The sequence below is a fragment of the Mesocricetus auratus genome, unplaced genomic scaffold (genome assembly GCF_017639785.1).
Source record: "Mesocricetus auratus isolate SY011 unplaced genomic scaffold, BCM_Maur_2.0 Super-Scaffold_100026, whole genome shotgun sequence".
Classification (NCBI taxonomy): Eukaryota; Metazoa; Chordata; class Mammalia; order Rodentia; family Cricetidae; genus Mesocricetus; species Mesocricetus auratus.
In genome coordinates this window covers 18643921-18657512 of record NW_024429207.1, presented here as the reverse complement: position 1 = coordinate 18657512, position 13592 = coordinate 18643921, and the positions used below count along the sequence as shown (strand labels likewise).

At 48.6% G+C, this 13592-nt stretch overlaps 1 protein-coding gene across 6 annotated transcripts in view; it reads right to left on the bottom strand.

Annotated features, from left to right (window-relative positions):
- Nucleotides 1-13592, bottom strand: part of Rbpms (RNA binding protein, mRNA processing factor) — a 143392-nt gene that overhangs the window by 23177 nt on the left and 106623 nt on the right. The window lies entirely within an intron of this gene.

Here is a 13592-nt window from a genome sequence, read left to right as displayed (position 1 = left end):
TGGTGCCCAAAAGTTCAGGGCCAAATACTGGGACCATAGGACACTCAGGACATTACAAACTCAGACCAGTGAAGTTATCTCAAATGTCTCGATTGTAGTCTCCCGAGAGATGTAGCAGGAAGGTTTAGAGCGGCTGTTTGTTCTGACTGCCTGGTCTGAGTCCTATAGCTAGCTCGACTCTACTCGGGTCAAGCTGCAGATGCCAGATGGAAGGTCACTTGCCCAGCTGCCCAGTGCATCAGGAAGCAATCTGTGAAAAGCAGAGGCCAGGGCACCACCGAGCTCGGCACCAGCAACAAAGGCTCACTATTTGCTTTTCTGACCTGTCACCATCTGACGTCAAGTATACTGAGGACACTTGCCATGACAGCTGAGGGAGGCAGGATGGAGCGATTGTAAAAGGCCATTAGTGACTACCACACTGGAGGGACCAGACATCTAGAAGGCATGTGACCAGAGGCCAAGAGTCACTTTCCTCCTTGCCATTTCCAAGCAACCTGTCACCCTCCATCCTCCACAGCCCTACAAGGACTGCCAATAAGGGAAGGGCACGGAGGACAGCAGACCGCTGTGCTGGGTGTCGTGGGTACAGCTCTATGGAGCAGCCAGGAGACGGAGGGGCGGCCCTACCAGCAAGTGCCCATGAGACAGGCATGGGGAGGCGAGCTTCCGCACGGGCAGAACCTCTATGACGTCAGGAGGCTGGACAACTTGCCAGGCTTCAAACACCGGCTAAAAAATGTACCACTGCTGACCTCTCTCCTTTCCTCCCTGTGCCCATCTTACAGCAGGACAGTTAAAACCCTGGCGACAGAGACAGACTGCCCACCAAGGTGGTAGAGACCAACCCTAATCGATAAGCGTACACGTGACTATTACCATTAACGAGAGAAACAATAGCGCCAACTAGTTTCTTTTAAAACCATCGCCAAGTCCACACAGTCAGGTCCTGGGAATCCCTCTGAGGGCTGGGAGAGAGCCCTGCAGACCCTGCATTTCCGGCCATGAAGGGACCACATGCTTTCTATCAGAGCAGTTCTTGTGGGAGCCTGCCTAGTGGAAACTCACTGCTGCCAAAACGGGGACTTTAAATTTTAAACAAACAACAGCTCTTAGAAATGGCAAGCTATTATTGCTGTTGTTGTTGTTATTTTAGCTACCAGGCTATTTAAAGATATTCTGTGTCTTTTATAAAAGTCAAGACAGTCTCATGCCCTAGCACACTCAGAACTAGCTCGTGCTTATCCGGCCTGATGTGACAGCAGGGAACCCTAGAGTTGACGCACCAACCGGTATCAGCTGGTAGAAGCCAGCAGAGGGGCACGCTTGACTGCAGCTAGTCTGTGGTCCCTGTAGCAGGGAGACTAACTCCAGGGGCTGGGGGAGGAGCCTCCCCCGAGCAGAGGGCTTTCTTCTGACAGTCTGAGAAATGTAAAGACCCACCTGCAGGAGCCTGATGATGCAGAAGAAAAAAGTCACATGCCACATCTGCCAGCCCTAGGCCTCCCTTCTTAAGGCAACCCAGGGGTACTTCCACCAGCTAAACATGAGGCTTGCAGTAGCTCTACAAATACTCTAGACCGAGGGAGAAATCCCATCTCACCCCATCCTTTTTGTTTGTTTGTTTTGTTTTTCCAGACAGGGTTTCTCTGGGTAGCTTTGAACCCTATCCTGGCACTTGCTCTGTAGACCAGGTTGGCCTTGAACTCACAGAGATCCGCCTGCCTCTGCCTCCAGAGTGCTGGGATTAAAGGTGTGCCCCACCACCGCCCGGCCCTCATCCCATTCTTTAAGTATAACGAATTCTAAGAGCTGAAATGATCCTCTGATTGTGGGATGCTGGGCCTGTCTTGACAGTGTTGATTTCTCAAGCCGGTTCATTTATTACACCCACGGGACAGGGCAAACTAAATGCAGGAAGAGAACAATGAAGGCGTGGAGGGATCAGACTTCAGGCAGTGTGGTTGGGGTGAGCCTCATGGGACATGGAAGCACGCCCCTCTACCCACTTCCAAGAAGGGGTTTATGGTACCTCGGACAAACGCAGACAGCTGGCACCTGGTCAGAGCCTACACCTGGAAGCCATCCTCACAGGCCAAAACTCTCCTAAAGCATCCCCTCCCAAGATGCCTTTCTGCGGGCTAATGCGGTCTTAAGAAAATGAGGCTTCAGAGTGAGGACCCCTGGGAAGAGCACTTAAATGAGGGGCAGGCAGAGTCCAGGGGAGCACCCCCACCTTCCTACCCATCAGCTCTCCAGCTCAAGCTAACACGACGGTGAAGAGAAAGGGAAGGTCCAAGGCTCAGGGGCTGAAACTCAGCCTGCAGGGAGCCCCGTCCTCTTGAGTGCACACACAGACAGATGGAGGGACCAAGCCCCTTATGTCTGGACTTAGTCTAACCCTCCTGAGAAGCAAATCCTCTCCCACAGCTCTCCTACAGCCCTATGCCCTTTCTCCTCCGCACCTCTGGGTAACTTGTCGAGGGCAATATATCGCCCAATGGGTCTTAAACAAGCAATCCCGAAACTGAAGGACATCTGCTCTTAAAAGCTCCAGCTCTGTTCTGAGGAACAAGGACTAGAGGCTTCCAACTCTGCCCTTTAGCCTCTCTGCAAAAGGGAAATGTCGATGGAGGTTTGTGCAAGAGCCCTGGAGGTTATCACCTCAAGTGAGGGCACGCGAAGCCAAGCTTCCGGTCCAAGGAGAACCTCTAAAGGAACCAAGGTCAAAGAACTTCCCATCGCTATTTTGCCTCCTAGAAGGTTCTGTTTGGAAAGGTTGCAGAAGAATATGCTCACCCGCATAGTAACACGCTCAAAGCAAACACACCCCTCCTGCAGTCTGCCTGCCGGCCTCCTCCCAGGCTCCAGTAAGGATGCCTTCTGACTGCCTGCCCGAGACAGACACGCTGGATTGCTGCCTTGCTTTCCCTGGGTCTTGATATCACCCACTCCCAACTCCAGCCATGTTGCATTAGAGGTGGTCTCTTGAAATTCTCGTTTGCTACCCCAAAGCCAGCATAACTAAAAAACACAATTTGGTCTTACCACACCCCCCCCCTCAAAGTCCCTGTATAGCCCCCCCTAATTCCCAAGATGGTCTAAAAAGTCTTCCTGTTTTCCTGGTGGTCTAGCCTGTGCCTTCCTCCCCGACTCTGGCCTCCAGCACTGTTCTCCCTCAGGTCGGCTCTTGGGTGGGCGTCCCTCGCTTCCTCTACGTTTCTACCCTCCCTAAGCCAATCACAGGGCCCTCCTGATGGGTAAGCTCTTACCCCAGCACGCCCAAGCCCAGCACAGACTTGCAAACAGCCATGTCCTCCATCCCGCCTCCAGAGTGGAAGTACATCACAGGTCACTTCTCCTCTGGTAGGCAAGACGCACGCACAAGAGCGCCAAGACCTAAAAACCTCCCAGTAAATTTAGAGGACCAGGCCTCTTGTCACATGCAGAGTTCCATCCACGCACTACCCATCCCCGCCCCAGGTCCAGGAAAGGCAATACACTATTACAGACGGTGGTGGGAGACACTAGTTTCCCATGCACGCACACACACTTCAGTTCTAGCTTTCAGAGCGCCCGATTCTTTACTATAATAAAGGGCAGAGAATTAGAAACCAGAAGCTATTTTAGAAAATGAAATTTTAGCTGGGCGGTGGTCTTTAATCCCAGCACTCGGGAGGCAGAGGCAGGCAGATCTCAGTGAATTCGAGGCCAGCCTGGCCTACAATAGAGTTCCAGGACAACCTTCAAAGCTACAGAGAAACCCTGTCTCAAAAAACAAAAACAAAAATGAAGAAAGAAAATCAAAAATCAGAAAATCAGTGGCCATGACATGGAAGACCCAAACATTGAGAAACCTTTTCTTGTTGTTGCTGTCTTTTTTTTTTTTTTTTTTTTTTTTTTAGACAGGGTTTCTTTTCTGTGTGGCCCTGCAACTTGCTCTGTAGACCAGGCTGGCTCTCTAACTCACAGAGATCCACCTGTCTCTGCCTCCTAAGTGCTGGGATTAAAGGCGTGTGCCACTACTGCAGGGAAACATTTCTAATGGGGACGGGGACACACACACACACACACACACACACACACACACACACACACACACACACACACACACACACACAAATAAATCCTTCTATTAGCAATCACATCCCACCACACCTCAGCAAGTAGCCTCCCGAATGCTCGGATTAAAGGTGTATGCCACCAACACCTGGCTGATAAACCCTCTTTCAAGGCCTGGCTTACCAAGACAGTATTAGTGAGGCAAAGTGGATATTGGGAAGGGAACCCCTACTCCAGGAATTCCAGAAGGCTGGTATTTCTTCTCTCAATCTATGTTCTCGAAATCATGAGATCTGCCTGCGTCTGCCTTCTGAGCGCTGGGATTAGAGGTGTGAGCCCCCATCACCTGGCTTACAGCGCTATTTTCAAGTAAGAATGTTGAATAGCAAGGAGCCACATTTAAGGCCTGAGCACATATGACCTACGCATGGCCTTCCTTCTTCTCCAGGTATTTTCTGGAAACCCTACAAACAAAACTAGGAACTATTTTTTGACTGTAAAAATTACCTTAACTGCTCATGCAATCCTTGTGAGTTTATCAGTTGTAACCCTATTGAGTCCACACCAGAAACTGATGACCATAACGTCCCTGACAGGCGGAGGGGTGTACATGCCTGTCACTGGCTGAGAACCTACATTTTAGTGTCAGGGACACAAACCACACAGTAGATGTCTGGGTTCAGCAAGGTGAGCTAATTGCTGGCCAAGCAAGGAGAAACAGGGCGAGGCCCAGCTGACTCGTAGACCTTGTCTCTCTTTCACTTCGGTCGTTAACTTAGGACAACTCATAAAACCATTTACCTTCTACTCCAATGGAAAGATACTACACCCACCAAGCCAAAGCCATCCAAAAGATGGCCCGAGTTTGAGTCCCTAGAGCCCAAGCAAGAGCCCAATGCGGCAGCAGGCACTGTAACCCCAGTGCTCCTGTGCTGAGATGCAAGGAGACAGGAAGACTGCACAAGATGCCTGGGGACCAGCTAGCCTGGAGACACAGGGACCAGCTAGCCTGGAGACACGGGGACCAGAAGAAATGAGAGACCCTGCCTCAAAAGCAAGGTGGATGGTGGGAACCAATTCCATGTGTGCACTCACACCCATACACTCTGTGCATATGCACGCACACATGAATGCATGCGCACACACACACAGTAAAGAGAAGCAGAACGGAGGTCCACATCTATGATCTCAGCACCTGGAAGGTAGCGGCAAGACAACCAACCTGGACATAAGACCCTGTCTCAAATAATGACAGCCAGTCCGTTCAAGGGAAAGTATTAGCCATTCTGAGACCAAGGGACTCTGGGCTCCTAACAATAACAGTCTGTACCCCACCCTTCCCAGGATATCCGGCTCCTTCCCCACCCTCCTGGATGCAGGACACTGAGACATGTATCTAAGAGCAAACTGAGGCCAAACCGAGAGACTGGCATTTGAAATGAATGTGCAGTCAATGTCAAAAGGTCCCAGGCACACACGAGAACAACATGTGCCTCCAGCCCTTCCTGCCCCAGCCTCTGAAGACTGACGGGGTGGGGTGGGGGAGGCATAAATGATGAGGCAATCCAGATCTCATGGAGTGGGACAGTGTCTCAGCTCCACTGTCTCCAGCAGAGACCCTTTCCCTCTGCCAGTATTGCTTATTTTGAGGCACTGAAAACGAGGCTAATTCTGCCAGAGAGGTGAAGAACTTGAGTATTTGAATGTTTGCCGCCTAGGTTGAACAGTTTTATTTCTAGAGATGAATTCTACATTCACACAAACTATAGGAAAATATCTGAGAAGGTACCTTTAGGGTATCAGAAATGAGGTTTAAAGAACAGAATGGTCATTAGGGAAAATGCCTGGGAAGGCTGGGATGCATCACCTTTGTTTGTTTTTGCAGACAGGGCTTCTCTGTATAGTCCTGGCTGTCCTAGAACTCACAGAGATCCACCTGCCTCTGCCGGGATTGAAGGCTTGCATCGCCATACGTGTCCCAAACTCCACCACTCAATGGCTTTCGACAACAATGAGCTGTCTAGTCTTAATTAAAAGCCAGGAAAATACTGATCAATTTTAAAGAAAGGTCTTTAAGCAGCATGCTTAATGACTGGATTTCTATCTTAAAATTTTGTCACTGGAGCTGAGAAATAAGAACAAGCATGTTTTTTTTTTTTCCAAACATGTTTTAAACAGGGAACATAATGACCTTACAGCCAGTACTTATTTCCATTTGGGGAAGTTTTGGTGACTTGTCCAAGATGACCCAGCTCACCTGTGGAGATGGATGGTGGCCCCATCAGGGGAGGAGACCCCATAGACAGACAACTATACCTCTCTTTTACACTATCAGATTATTCAAAGGACCCCAAGGAATTAAGTTTCCTCTGGCATCTCCTACTGAAGGGAAAGACTAAACAAAACAAAAGATGCAGCCAGGGAGAACCTGCCTGACAAGTCTCCATATTGGTCCCGACTGCTCCATGCAGTTACATTAGCGCATGCGCTGTCCTGCCTTTGCTCCCTCATTCACTGCGACACCAGTCTGCTTCCGACTTTAAGACACAAGGAAACCGTGGCATGAGTTTAGGAATCTGACAACTGGTAACAGAAAGATAAACTAAAGATTCTCTTCCCCAGGCAGCCGATCAGCTTCATGGCACTTATGTAACCATAAGGGTCAGAGAGGGGACAATCAGTGGGGCTTCACAGCGCAAGGCTCAGAGAGAGACCCTGCCTCGAAGGGAAACGTGACGAGTGACGGAGGACACTGTGCGCCGCTTCCATGTGCACACACGCAAATAATAAACCTAAGGAATAGCCTCCTTTAAGGGCTGGAGGATGGCTGAGTCAGGAAGGGCATCGGTACTATACACGAGGTGATTCTCAAATGTTACCTGTGGTGGTGAGAGGGACCCCTTTCAAGCTGGGCAAAATGGGAATGTGGGGTGGTCTCAGCACTCCAGAGGCTGCAAAGGAAGGTCACTGGTAAGGCTAGTCACTCGAGTGACAGAACTGAACCAAACCAAATTGTCCAAGAGCTGGGGGAGGCACCAGTTGGGCTACAAAGTATAACTAAGGATTTGAGATACACAGTAACGGGCGCAAGAAAGGAGCCAGAGTACAAGCTGGAGATGTAATCAAGGTTGTCCAAGCCACAGGAATCCTACCCTTCCTTCTTCAAAGATTCACCGTTATTTTTATTTATGTATGTGAGTGGCTGCCTTAATCCCCTGAAGTTATAGTTACAGGCAGTTGGGGCGTCTGGAGAATCATCGAGTATTTATATGCATCTCTCCAGCTTTGAAGTTTATTTACCACACAAGAAAGCAGCTGGACCATCAGATGGGGGGCCACGCCCACCCAAACACAGGAGCGCTGCTACAGAATGCACTGCTTTTTCTTTATTTCTTTGCTTTATATTGCAGCACTGTTTGCAGTCTTAGGTTTAAAAAGCACAGGGCGCTCTTTAAAAGGCTCCATGCCCTCCAGCTGTGCCCAGGGACTCAGACACATTCAAAGGTCCAGGTCATTAAACAGACACTCAAGTGCCTTTGGGGCATCTGACTCCACTTCTCTGAGCAGGCATCCAGAGCCCAGGCTGCATGCATCCAAGGCCCATGCAGCGTTCATCCAGGGTCCAGCCTGCATTCTCAAGGCAGCCTGAGGTACCCATGCACCCAGCCCTGACTGGTTATGCTTGCCTGTTTTCTTCTCTACAAAAACTTCACAAGTTCAAGATGCCATAACAAAGGCCTAGATTTCAGTGACGCAGACTATCACGCCGTCAACTTTCCAGTGAGACACGGTTATGACTCTACAAATGCTGGTATCAGGACCCCACCCCCACCCCCACTTCTTGAGGATTGTACTCATTGCTGGGCAGTAAATGACAAGCAGAGTTCCTCTGCAGAAACAGGGCACCCTAACCTGGTTAAAGACAATTAAATGTCAAAAGGAAACTGGAGAAGTTCAGACCAAGGCTCTGAGCGTCTGTCTCAGGATGACCAGTGTCGCTCAGATTGACGTTAACACCCTAAAGGGCTGACAGCGGCTCTCCAGGACAGGAGAGACACACAGGAACCCTGTGAGGACTTCTGGGGTGTCTTAGCCATCTCAGTGTAGCAAAGGTTCACACTACCCTTAGGTAAATCTCAGCTCCCTCTTCTCTGGCCAAATCTCACCAAAGAAGGAAGGGGAGGGTGTGGAGCTATAACGCAGATGCAAAGCGCTTGTCTAATGTCAACAAGGTCTGGGGTTTGCCACAAAAATAAAACATAACACATCTAATTTCACTTAAAAAAAAATGAGGAAGAAGCCATGAGTCAGAGTGGCACAGGTTTGTAATCCCAGAAGCAGCAGGCCCAGGGGTCGTAATTAGCGTCACCTGCTGGAGCAGGGTACTTGTCCCACATGCAGAGGGATGGGTTTGCGCATTGCTGGGGTTGTACGATACATGGTCATGTGACCTCCTTACTGCTTACTGTTCTGTGCAAACCCCTCATCTCTATAAACACATCTATAAAACACGATGGGTGTGTGCCTTTAATCCCAGCACTCGGGAGGCAGAGGCAAGGGGATCTCTGTGAGTTCGAAGCCAGCCTGGTCTACAAAGTGAGTTCCAGCAACAGGGTCCAAAGAGTTTTGAGAAACTCTATCTCAAAAAACCAAAACCAACCAACCAAAAGTTGAAAAAGTAATTGCAAAATATTGTGTAAATAATTAATGTTACTGAATGATTACATTAATGTAAGTGTCTGTGCGAGTACAGGAATGTAAGTGGAGGATAGCTTTACAAAGCCTGCTCTCACCTTCTTGTAGGTTCTTATCTGCCCAAGGAATTATTACATTTAAAATAGAAAGTTTTGTTATATTTATCACAGTTTTTAACAATCAACAAAAATATAGAAAACCAATGAATTGCAAACTCTAACTTCTGAACTGCTAAACAAAACAAAACAAAACCAACCAAACAAAAAAACCCTTCAAGGTCTGAGGCCAGGGACTTAATTTTGTTTTTAAGACAGGATTTTACTCTGTAGTACAGGATGGTTGTGAACTCAGGCTGTAACTCGGGCTAGCCTCAAAGTCACCATGATCCTTGCCTTAGTCTCCTAAATGCTTGGCTTGGGAGGTTTAATTGTGGATCTCAGGGATCTAACCTGAGCAAACTTTTTCAAATCTGTAAGCTTGATATCGCATTATAAAAAGAGGGAGGGAGGGAGGGAGGGAGGGATCCCGTGCAACCAGGGTCAGCCCAGATTTGCTATACAGCTGAGGATGACCTTGAATTCCTGGGATTACAGGCAGTGTGCACCGCCATCCCCGGCTCGATTCTTCCCCTCTGTGACATAGGATAACAACACCCTGTGAAGCCGGTGGCGGTGAAGGCTAAGCGAGGTTACTGAAGGAGCTTCACGGTGCTCTGAACGGATCACATGATCACACCAAGTAAGCACCATCTTAATAACTCTGGGCTTTCCCAATTCTCAGTCCAAGTGAGTGACCCACCACAGTAACAGGTATGTGCTGCCTTGGAATTTGGAGCCCTGTTGGCCACAGACAGCCCTCTAAAGGCAAGGTGGCATCCCAGATACAGAGTTCACCAGGGAGCAAGAGTTTCCTGTCTTAAAGCAGCTCTATGGGCAACACTGTAGCCATAATGACTAAGAGGCAAGAGGACAGCCAACTGTCCTCCCTCTCCCAGGCCTCCTCAGCACCAAACCTCCCCTGTTCCTTCATCCTTTCTTCCCTGGCAACCCTCCATCCCATCTTCCCCTCATTTTGCATGTACTAGATTTCTTTTAAGTTTCCTTTTCTCACAGGGTGAAGCCCAGCCCGAGATGCTGGGGCTGGAGACAGTGTGTAAGCAGATCCCAGAGCCCATCCATGGCACTGCTGCAGGCTGGCTGGTGGGTGTGGTGGACAGGTAGATGTTAAAGAGGAAATGTCAGCATAGATGAGGCTGGGAGGCACCACTTTTTCAACAGCCCGCTCAGGGCGTTGTAGGGTCATGCCCAGGGCTTGCCTATCTGTCTATGGTACAGAGGCTCTGTACAGGTTCCTTCTCTGGCCGATTGCTGCTAAGACAGAGTGAGCAGCTGCCCGGGGTCTAGGTGACTCAGGCATTTGTTGAGTTTTTTCTGTAGGCACATTTGCTTCCCACAGACGTATCGATACCTTCATATGAGAACTAGTTCCAAAGGAGGCTGATGGAGAGAAACGGTGGTCAAGTGAGTCTAGGGAAGCTTTTGAGGGTGTGCAGATAACTGGTCACGTGCACTTTTCAGGATGAAATGCCCGGCCCTGTTGCATGGCAACTTGCACTTATGTCTCCTACTGGGGATGGAACCCTGGACTCAGCCCGTTAGGCAAGTACCCTACCAACTGGGTTACATCCTAGCTCGTGCAATGCACTATCAGTCCCTTCCACCACCACCCCAAATTAAAACAAGACAAGCCAGGCAGGTAGTGGCGCACACCTTTAATCCCAGCACTCAGGAGGCAGAGATGGGAGGATTTTTGAGTTTGAGACCAGCATGCTCTACAGAAGAGTTCCAGAATACCCACGGCTACACAGAGAAACCCTGTCTGGAAACAAAACAAGACAAATCCGACAAAAAGAAACAGAGCCATACGGTCTTCATAAACTACTTTGTTACTTTTATTACGTGTGTGCCTGTGAATGGGTGCACACGTGCCATTGGAGCCACGGCATGTGTGGGAGGTCAGAGCACAACTTGCGGGAGTTGGGTTTTTCCTTGTACCACGTGGGTCCTGGTGACTGCACTCAAGTGTCAGGCTTGGTGACAACCATTTCTATTTGCTGGGCCATCTCATTGGTCCCCACATTTCCTTTACAACCACCGCCATGATCTTTCTGATGACGGAATTCCCCTCCTCACAGATCTCCCGCAGCTGCCAACACCTTCTGAACTGTTGACATGGCCTGCTTTACAGTCTTATGGCCTTCTGTGGTCCTCCCTTCTGCCTTTCCAAGTTCAACACACCCCACCCATTCACCTGTGCCTATGTAGAACTAGTTATGACTTCCTAAACAAAACAAGCCTTGTCACTTACCCCATCCTTCCCCTTGCCTGAATCTAACTCAGCCCAATCATAAACTCAGCACAGGTTCCCCAACGCAGCATGGGCACATAAGCCCACTTCAAGATTTCCAGGACTCCCAAGTCATTAAAGTTGAATCCTCCCTCACTCTCTCCCTCCCTCCCTCTCTCTGAGACTGTGTTTCTCTGAGTAGTCCTGGGTATTCTAGAACTCCCTCTGTAGACCAGGCTGGCCTCGAACTCACAGAGATCCGCCTGCCTCTGCCTCCCGAGTGCTGGGATTAAAGGAGTGCGCCACCACTGCCAATCAACTCACTTCATTCTAAAGAGCACATATTACACCTAGTGCATCAGGCAGTCTTGTGGGGCTACGTGTTCCTATTGCCACCTTCTCGAGACACTCTGCCTGCCTTTCCTTAGGAGGAGGTGACCTTCTCACGCTCTTCTGAGGCATTTGGCGCTTTCTGGGGAACCAGTCCCCCAGATCTAAATTCTCAAGGGCTAGCATACATAAGGAAGTACAGACGTGATTCTGAGGCCAGTGAACACAAGTTCTGAGTGTACAGATTTGGTCTTACCAAATATTTTACATACCTACTATGAGTCAGACACTATCTAAAGTCCACTCTTTATCACAACGAGAACTCAGAGACTAGAATGAAGGGCCACTGGAAACACACACTCATCTGTAATCCCTGTACTTAGAAGGGCCATTGTGTAGCCTGCACTACACAAGACCCTGTCCCACCATAACGAGGAAACGGGCCATTTCAATATGGTATGACAGGGTTAGCTAAAGTAATAAACAGTGCTATGGTAGCAAGGTTACACAGTAGGACAGTTAGTCCATGTGCAGAGTCCCATAGGGTCTACAAAGGAAGTGATAGGTAAGGATCCTTCCGAAGGACAAAAAGCTCAGGAACAGAATTATGGCCAGGGAATTAGGCGCCTAAGGGGGGCTCTTTGGCTTTTATATACCCCTCTAGACAATAAAGACCCCCGCCTGGGGATTAGGATCAGTGGTGGGTCCCTCAGAGCCCATGTCAAAGCCTGCATCCTGGGAAGACTCCACTTAGGGTATATGCAGCTCTCTTCAGTCAATCCAGAAATCCCCATCTGTTAAGAAATGGGTTTCAGACTTGGAACCCACACGGCAGGAGAACAAACTCTCCTCCAAGTTGTCCTCTGATCTCTCTACATGCATGCCGTGGCAAATCAAAAGGGTATATTATTATTATTATTATTATTATTATGGTTGCTATTAATCTAGGAGTAAAACTGGTATTTTTAAACAACACAACACAACACAACACACACACACACACACACACACATACCCAAGTGGTGAGGAATTCTTTCACATTCCTATAGGTATTCTGAAAAGAGTCCAAGGGAGGCCAGGGCTATCCCCAGGATTATGGCAGAACAGAGGGGGAGGACATACAGCTGGATGAGCTACTGGCAGCCACGGAAGATGCTCTGTCTGTCTGGACATCAGTCATTACCCACACGCCTAATAAGGAGAACTAATTCAAACGCTTTGCTAATAGGATTAACTAACCTACCTCTTGTCCCCTTCCAAGAGTTCTGCTTACCTAATCTAAAAGCCTCAACTAGATCACCTACAGGCCCAACAGAAGACCTGGGAACCAGTGGGCAAGGAACTTTACGCTACCCATCGGAAGTCTCAGTTGCCTGCTGGGTCTGTGAATGGGGAGGGAGGCTGGAGACTCTGGCCCTGGAAATACCTGACCAGGGGAACGAGGTTGCTTGAGGTTCTTCATGGGAGCAAGAAGAAGGTCAAGTGGAAAAATGATGATAGACTTTCATTTTTTTTCCCAGAGTCTCACTCAGTTTTCTTTTTGAAGACCACTCCCGGCATTTGAAGCTGAAGGCCGCTAAATTTAACATCTCACAATTACTAGGTTATTTATTCAGTTAGTATTTGCCAGAAGTCAAGTTAAATTGCTATTTTAGGAAGAGAGCTCAAGCAAGTTAGGAAATGTTTATTATATAATAAAGTAACCTTTTAAATAACGTTTAATGACAGTTTATCAAACACATTATACTAAATTTATCCAAAGGAGATCTCCACTGGAATAACAAAGTACTAGAGAAAAATGATATGTGCTTAGGAAAGATGACGGACTAAACTTGGAGTGCATGCCTATGTTCCCAGTGCTGGGACTTCTTAGGGATGGAACTGCTTATCGTCTTTAAAGGCTGAGGGAGAAGGTGGACACCGAAAGAAATTGAGACTACAGCTACTAGTACAGTTTGCTGTAACTCTTACACAAGTACGTGACTGGCAGAGACACAGAAGCTACTGTCACGTGAGACGGAACCAAGACTGTAGGTGTGTGTATACCTGAGCTTCGGGTACGTGTACCATGTGACTTGTTGGGAGAACCAGGAGCCCTTCATTTTATAAAATAATTGTTTGATACTTTGACATACCACTGCTGGCTACAGAAGAAAAAA